This window comes from Anguilla rostrata, chromosome 3 (genome assembly GCF_018555375.3).
Source record: "Anguilla rostrata isolate EN2019 chromosome 3, ASM1855537v3, whole genome shotgun sequence".
Taxonomy (NCBI): domain Eukaryota; kingdom Metazoa; phylum Chordata; class Actinopteri; order Anguilliformes; family Anguillidae; genus Anguilla; species Anguilla rostrata.
Window position 1 is genome coordinate 63112609 of NC_057935.1, and position 6643 is coordinate 63119251.

Consider the following 6643-nt stretch of genomic DNA (forward strand, 5'->3'; position numbering starts at 1 on the left):
GAAAACACGCGATTCAAAGGAAATTATCGGGTTGCGACTCCTGTTGGTCATGCGATTAACTAGCAGGTCGTTTCAGCAGGAAAAGGGAGTGCGGCGTTTTGTTGTCTGGCGATATATTGGAAATATAAAGCAAGGGCATACTGCTTGGCTTTGCAGGTAAATAACGCATTCGCGGTTTATATCATCATTTGCACAAATTGATTTGGTGTATTGATTAGCCTTAATTTAAAAGATCAGTTCGCTGCAAATAAGGCCACAACCCTCCGTGGACCAGGAAGGAGGGTTCATTGAGAAAACGGTTTTCTTTTTTCCGTTTACATGGCTAGTTAGCTAGCCAGTATATTCGCAGTGCTGTTGCTCGTCACTCTTAGTAATTATTTTAAATATATATTTTTTTAGCTAGCTACCTATATATAAAAGCAGTACTTTGCAGCACAGCTGCCTCAGGCGTCCATATACACTTTCAAAGAACTGACAAGGTAGATCGCTTGGTTGCTGAACTTTGTGTTGCCAGCAAGCAAACCCTGACGGGTTGAAGACACGCTAGCCAGTTAGCTTACGAGGCTTTATACCGTAGGCCTCTTACTAACTTGAGAATTGTCGTTTTTCAGGCATGATTTTTTAGTGGCCGACACAAACGTTCACAGGTTGTGTTAAGGTGTGTTTTGATAAAAATATAGGAAAGATTTTCGATTGCCCTGATAATCTAATTGATTAATATTAGAAAGGTAGCACTTGCATCTGTAGCAAGTGAGCTAACGTTAGCTCGCTAGCTACCGACATCATAAACAAAACAAAAGAATTTATCCCCTGCCTCGATAACGTAGATATAAAGTAAGGACTAACTTGGGCACACGACCTGCATTTTAAATAATATTTGTTCGAAGGTTTTCCTGGGAATTATTTATTTATTTATGGTTTCCGAATGACCACCTGTTCGGTAGATAGCATTACTGCAGCTGAAGTTGACCAATTCTGTTGTGCAGCACAGGGTATTTGTATTTTAATACGAGGCAGAAAGAAGCTTTCCCACTGTTTGTGTTAATACTGAAATTAGGTGGTTGCGTTAACGCGGAAATACTGCAGTGCATTCTAGAAATGCTATATTTTACTTAACAATCCATCATTAGGTTACTGGCGCGATGTCACCCATGCCAGAATGCATTTACTCCCTTTAAGATTTATTGTGCATTGTCTATTTTCGTTTAACAACGAACATTTATGGCAGGTATTATGTAATTGTGCATCTGCCTTCATTTATACGTTCATCTAGTTTTTTTTATTTTTTAGCTCGCCATCTCAATTTGTTTAAAGATAAACTGTGCCTTATTCTTGCATGATTTAAAAATATTGAATGGATTTTTTGTAAATAAATTCTTATGTTTCTTTTGCTTTTTTCTGTAGGGATGTCGAGCTTAAAGCTGATTTCTGCGACTGATGCACTGTATTCAGGGTCATTACTGAAGTCTATAAACGAACAGCGGAATGTTGGATTGTTCTGTGATGTCACCATAATTATAAATGACCGCAAATTCAGAGCCCACAGGAACATCCTGTCAGGATCCAGCTCTTATTTTCACCAGGTGTTCTGTGCTGCTGGACAGGTGATAGAGCTGGATTTTGTCAGGGCGGAGATCTTTGATGTAATCCTGAATTACATCTACAGTTCTAAGATCGTCCGCATTCCCTCTGACTTGCTTGAAGAGCTCATTACTGCAGGCCAGGCCTTGGGTGTGAAATTCTTCGCTAATCTGCATGTGCCGCTCTCCCAAGTCAAGGGACTGCCTGGTTTATCAAAAGAGTCCGGGGAGGAGCGTGTGAAATGCAAGGATGCCCTACAAAATAATGATGTCATCAGCCAGGTGCCTGGATCAGGGTGCACGTCTATTATAACTGAAGCATTTTCACTGTATGCAGAAGAGTTTGATCAGGGCAATGACCTGGACAAAGGTGATGTTCTATTCATCTCCAAACAAGCATCCCAAAACAAAAGAGATCCTGGCAACACACCCCACATCTCCAGGTCCTGTGAAGTGATTGATGAGGATGGATCTTCAGGGGCGGTTGCATCCAATGAAAAGAAAATTAAAAGTTCTGAACCCAGTGAAGGTGTAATAAAAGAGAAGGATGACAGCAATGCATGTTCCACTAAAAAAGTGGAGGGAAATAATCAACCTCTCCACAGTAGGTCCTCAAATGCCCAGCTTGACTCAAGCTCACTGCCCACCCCTGCAGAGTCTCCAGTTGCTAATGCCAGTATGCACCAGTCACCTGCGCATTCCTCCCTGTGCAACACACCAGCTACCCCAGCGCAGCTTAACCTTTCCCCCACCAAATCCCCCAGCAGCTCCCTGCCAAAAGAAAATCAACAGATGTTGGCGGTCCAGAAGAAGGAGATGGCAGTTTTGGAAAAGGCAACAACCCAATCAGTGGATTTCAAAAACAATCAATCGGATGTTGGGTCAGTTGGCAGCAGCAACAATGGGGCAAGCCTTGGCAGCCCTCAATCTCTCACTGGGCTAAAAAAGACAATAACATTAGACAAGGCATCAGAAATTGATTCCTTGTCTACTGGCTGCAAGGTCTATGCCAACATTGGGGAGAACACCTATGATATTGTTCCTGTAAAAGAGGACCCAGGTGAAGGTGATTCAAAAGCCAGCAGGGCGAGGAAGGCCCAAGTGCCCCCTTCTTTCAGTCCAGATGCGTCTCCACACTCACCCCGGGGGGCTTCGAGCAAGAAGAAGGCGAAGGTTGAACAAGACGACCACTACGAGCTGATCATGGATGGGAAGACCTTTTATGTGTGCATCATCTGCAAGCGTCCCTATGTGTGCTTGACTAGCCTGAGGCGTCACTTCAACACCCACTCCTGGGAGAAGAAGTATCCCTGCCATTACTGTGACAAAGTCTTCGCCCTTGCAGAGTACAGGACCAAGCACGAGGTTTACCACACGGGTGAGCGCCGTTATCAGTGCCTGCTGTGCAATGAGTTTTTTATCAACTACCAGCTGCTCTCCTCCCACTGCAAGCAGGTCCACAACCAGGACCCCTCTGGCAGGAAGGAGAAAGATGACACCAACAACAACCTGTACCGCCTCCTGCCCTGTAAGACCCTGCAGTTCAAGCCATACTCGTACGTCACCGATGGCTCTGGGGGAATCCCGATCATCAAGGAGGATGGGATGGTCTACCATGTGGACCCTTCAAAGGGGCCCATGGCGGGTCAGGGGCCTCACCCTTCCAGCCAGGGCAAGCCGGTCAACTGGGATGATCTTTTTGTAGAGCCAGGAGTACGTGGCCAACCAGTTGCACATGGCCCTCAGGGACCATGTGCCCAGCCTGTTGCGCATGGCTCTACAGGAACACGTGGCCAGCCTGTTGGGCATAGCCAGCCAGTTCCACATGGTCCACCAGGAGCACATGCCCAACCGCTTGCACAGGGGTCGCCTGTTGCACACGGCCCACCTAGAGTGCTTGGCTCACCTGTTGCACATGGCCCACCTGGAGTGCATGGCTCACCTGTTGCACACGGCCCACCTGGAGTGCATGGCTCACCTGTTGCACACGGCCCCCCTGGGGTGCATGGGTCGCCTATTGCACACGGCCCCCCAGGAGCGCATGGTTCGCCTGTTGCACACGGCCCACCTGGAGCTCATAGTTCACCTGTTGTACACGGTCCTCCTGGATCGCATGGTTCACCTGTTGCACACGGCCCACCTGGAGCTCATAGTTCGCCTGTTGCACACGGCCCCCCTGGTGTGCATGGTTCGCCTGTTGCACATGGCCCCCCTGGTGTGCATGGTTCACCTGTTGCACATGGCCCACCTGGAGCGCATGGTTCGCCTGTTGCACACGGCCCCCCTGGTGTGCATGGTTCGCCTGTTGCACACGGCCCCCCTGGTGTGCATGGTTCGCCTGTTGCACATGGCCCACCTGGAGCGCATGGTTCGCCTGTTGCACACGGCCCATCTGGAGCGCATGGTTCGCCTGTTGCACACGGCCCCCCTGGAGCGCATGGTTCGCCTGTTGCACACGGCCCACCTGGAGCGCATGGTTCACCTGTTGCACACGGCCCACCGATCATGCATGGCCCACCAGGAGCACATGGCTCGCCCGTTGTACACGGCCCACCGGTTGCACTTGGCTCCCCTGGTGCCCATGGCCCGCCTGTTGCCCACTGCCCGCCGATTGTACAGGGCTCGCCAGGAGCACATGGCCCACCAAGGGCGCACGGCTCACCCGTTTCACGCAGCCTGCCTGGGGTGCACAGCCAGCCAGAGGCACTCACCCAGCACCCAGAGAACAGTGTGAATCCTGCCAAGGGCTCATCAAAGTTTGAGTTTGGTGTACGAGAGACCTATTGAATTTTGAGGGTTAACTGCTGGGAATTGTGCCTTCTAAGCAGGGTTTCCCCTTTGTGTGGTGTTCAAGGGTCCAGGATGGATTTCTATACCTTACAGTGTAGCTGTTGTTTTAAACTAGTTGTGTGTATGTAGGAAGCTCCCATGTACATCAGCACAAACTTAGTGGTCCTTGGCATTGGTTGGCTTTTACAAATTTTTAGTAAAATCTTGTCATTCGGTGATGTATTGTCTCTATATGTTTGAAAGTTGCTTGCTGTCCCGTAATATCATATATCATCATATTTCTGGACACATAGCATACAGAAAAAAAAAAATATAAACGAATTATCAGCACTTAGGTAAGACCCTCTCAGAGCATCCACAACACTGTGTTCCATTTAAATCACTGAAGATGGACATTAAAGTACTTAGAATCCCATTTATTCTGTTTTTTACACAATTTAGAGTGAAGATTGGTCTGAGATGTGGTAGGGTATCTGTAGAAAGAATGAAATGATTACAGAAACACAAACCTCCACCAAAGACATGGGAGAAATGCTCACCTGATATTGGCCATGAATAGACTGTTGTATACTTACTTTTATTTTTCTGTGAGTGGTCATGACTTTGTATTGTTATGATACAAAGGACCTATTATGAATTATTGTGTCATTTTGCAGAACACAACCTCAAGCTGTACATGAGATTCAGTGTATATAGAACTACAGTGTATAGTGTATGAGCACTATACAGATTTCAGAATTACTTTGTAAAATCAAGCTTATTAAGTAAGTGTTGGTACTGAATTTGTACTGATTGTATGATGATTGACAGACATGGCTAAATAGCACATTTTCATAGTATTGTGCAGAGCAAGACCTGAAAACATTTTAAAAGAATGATTCATAGGCAAGAAGGAGGTGCTACTAACTAATGACCTGATGTGAACAATATCACTAGTGATATCCAGTCATGCTGTCCATTAATTAACTATTATTTTCAGTGTTACAGAACTGGTTAATACAAAGGTCCAAAGGTTTTGTTCAAAGGTCCAAACACCAGGTTCTTTGTCAGAGGTGCTTTATAAGCTAATCATTATTACATTTTCACCACACTTAAAGTTTGAATGGCACATGGTGCAATTTCCAAGAGAGGAACTGCAATTGCTGCATTTGTCATTTTTGATGGAAAAAAATTGAATTTCATCCATTGAAAAGTAAATATTTAATTTTATATTCAGCAGTAGTCCTCTATAGCTGTACTTGGCAAAACATAGTGGTGGGATATTGCATATAAAATGGGCAATTGAAAAATGCTGCCTTTCTTGAAACAACTAAACCATGACTGAACACCTCTAGATGTATGGAATATTACTGTTTTTTATATGCTGGCCATATATCATCCTCTCTTTTTAAATGACTCCCGTTTGTACTGTTCCAAGATGCTAAAATACACTTACTGTACTTACTGTACTGTACTTAGGTGGTGCTGAGTGTTAGACCTTTTGCCTCATAGTGCAAAACAGGAAACCTGTCATTCAAATAACTTTTATGTCTGTATTCAGAATGTCAGTGCTGTTTTGGGGCAGCACCTAGTGCAGGAATTGTGATTTTAATGTTCTTTTTGTTTTTTTTTTCTAATTTTGTCTTGTCTGTGTGTAGCTGCTTTGCATTTTTTCAGTAGAAGGCATATTTGACTGTTTTTTAAAAAATATATATATTATGCAGGTAGTCATTCTCTGTCTCAATATGTTGGAGAATAAAAGCAGTTTTAGCTTTTATGGTTTTTGAAGACATTAACAACTGCGTGTTGTGTAAATAATTGTACTAAAGACCTCTTTTTCATTTTAACATTTGTTTACTTTGTTTTAAAACTTATTTATTAGGTCTTAGTGCTATACAAAATGGAAATAAAAGTTTATGGCGCTAATGTTTCTGTTTCTGAAACTGAAAACTGTTTTATCGGATTAATTATTTGCATCAGGCCTTTGCAACAAGGTAAGGAGTATATTGACCCTCCTTTTTTAATAGAACATTAAAACGTATATATATGCTTTTTTTTCATTCACCAAGCCATGGTGTGACTTTAGCCAAGGAAAGCTGAGAAGAAATTGGCCAGGTAAGGATGAACACTAGACTAGAGACATGGGCAACTAAAGAGGAATGCGCATTTAGGTCCCAGCATAATATTTAGCATATGCCACAGGAACCAACCATTATATTTGGGTTTTTTTACTGAATATGTTTCAAAGCTATAATGTTTATAAGTTAATATATAGCCATGATTGTGCGTGATTG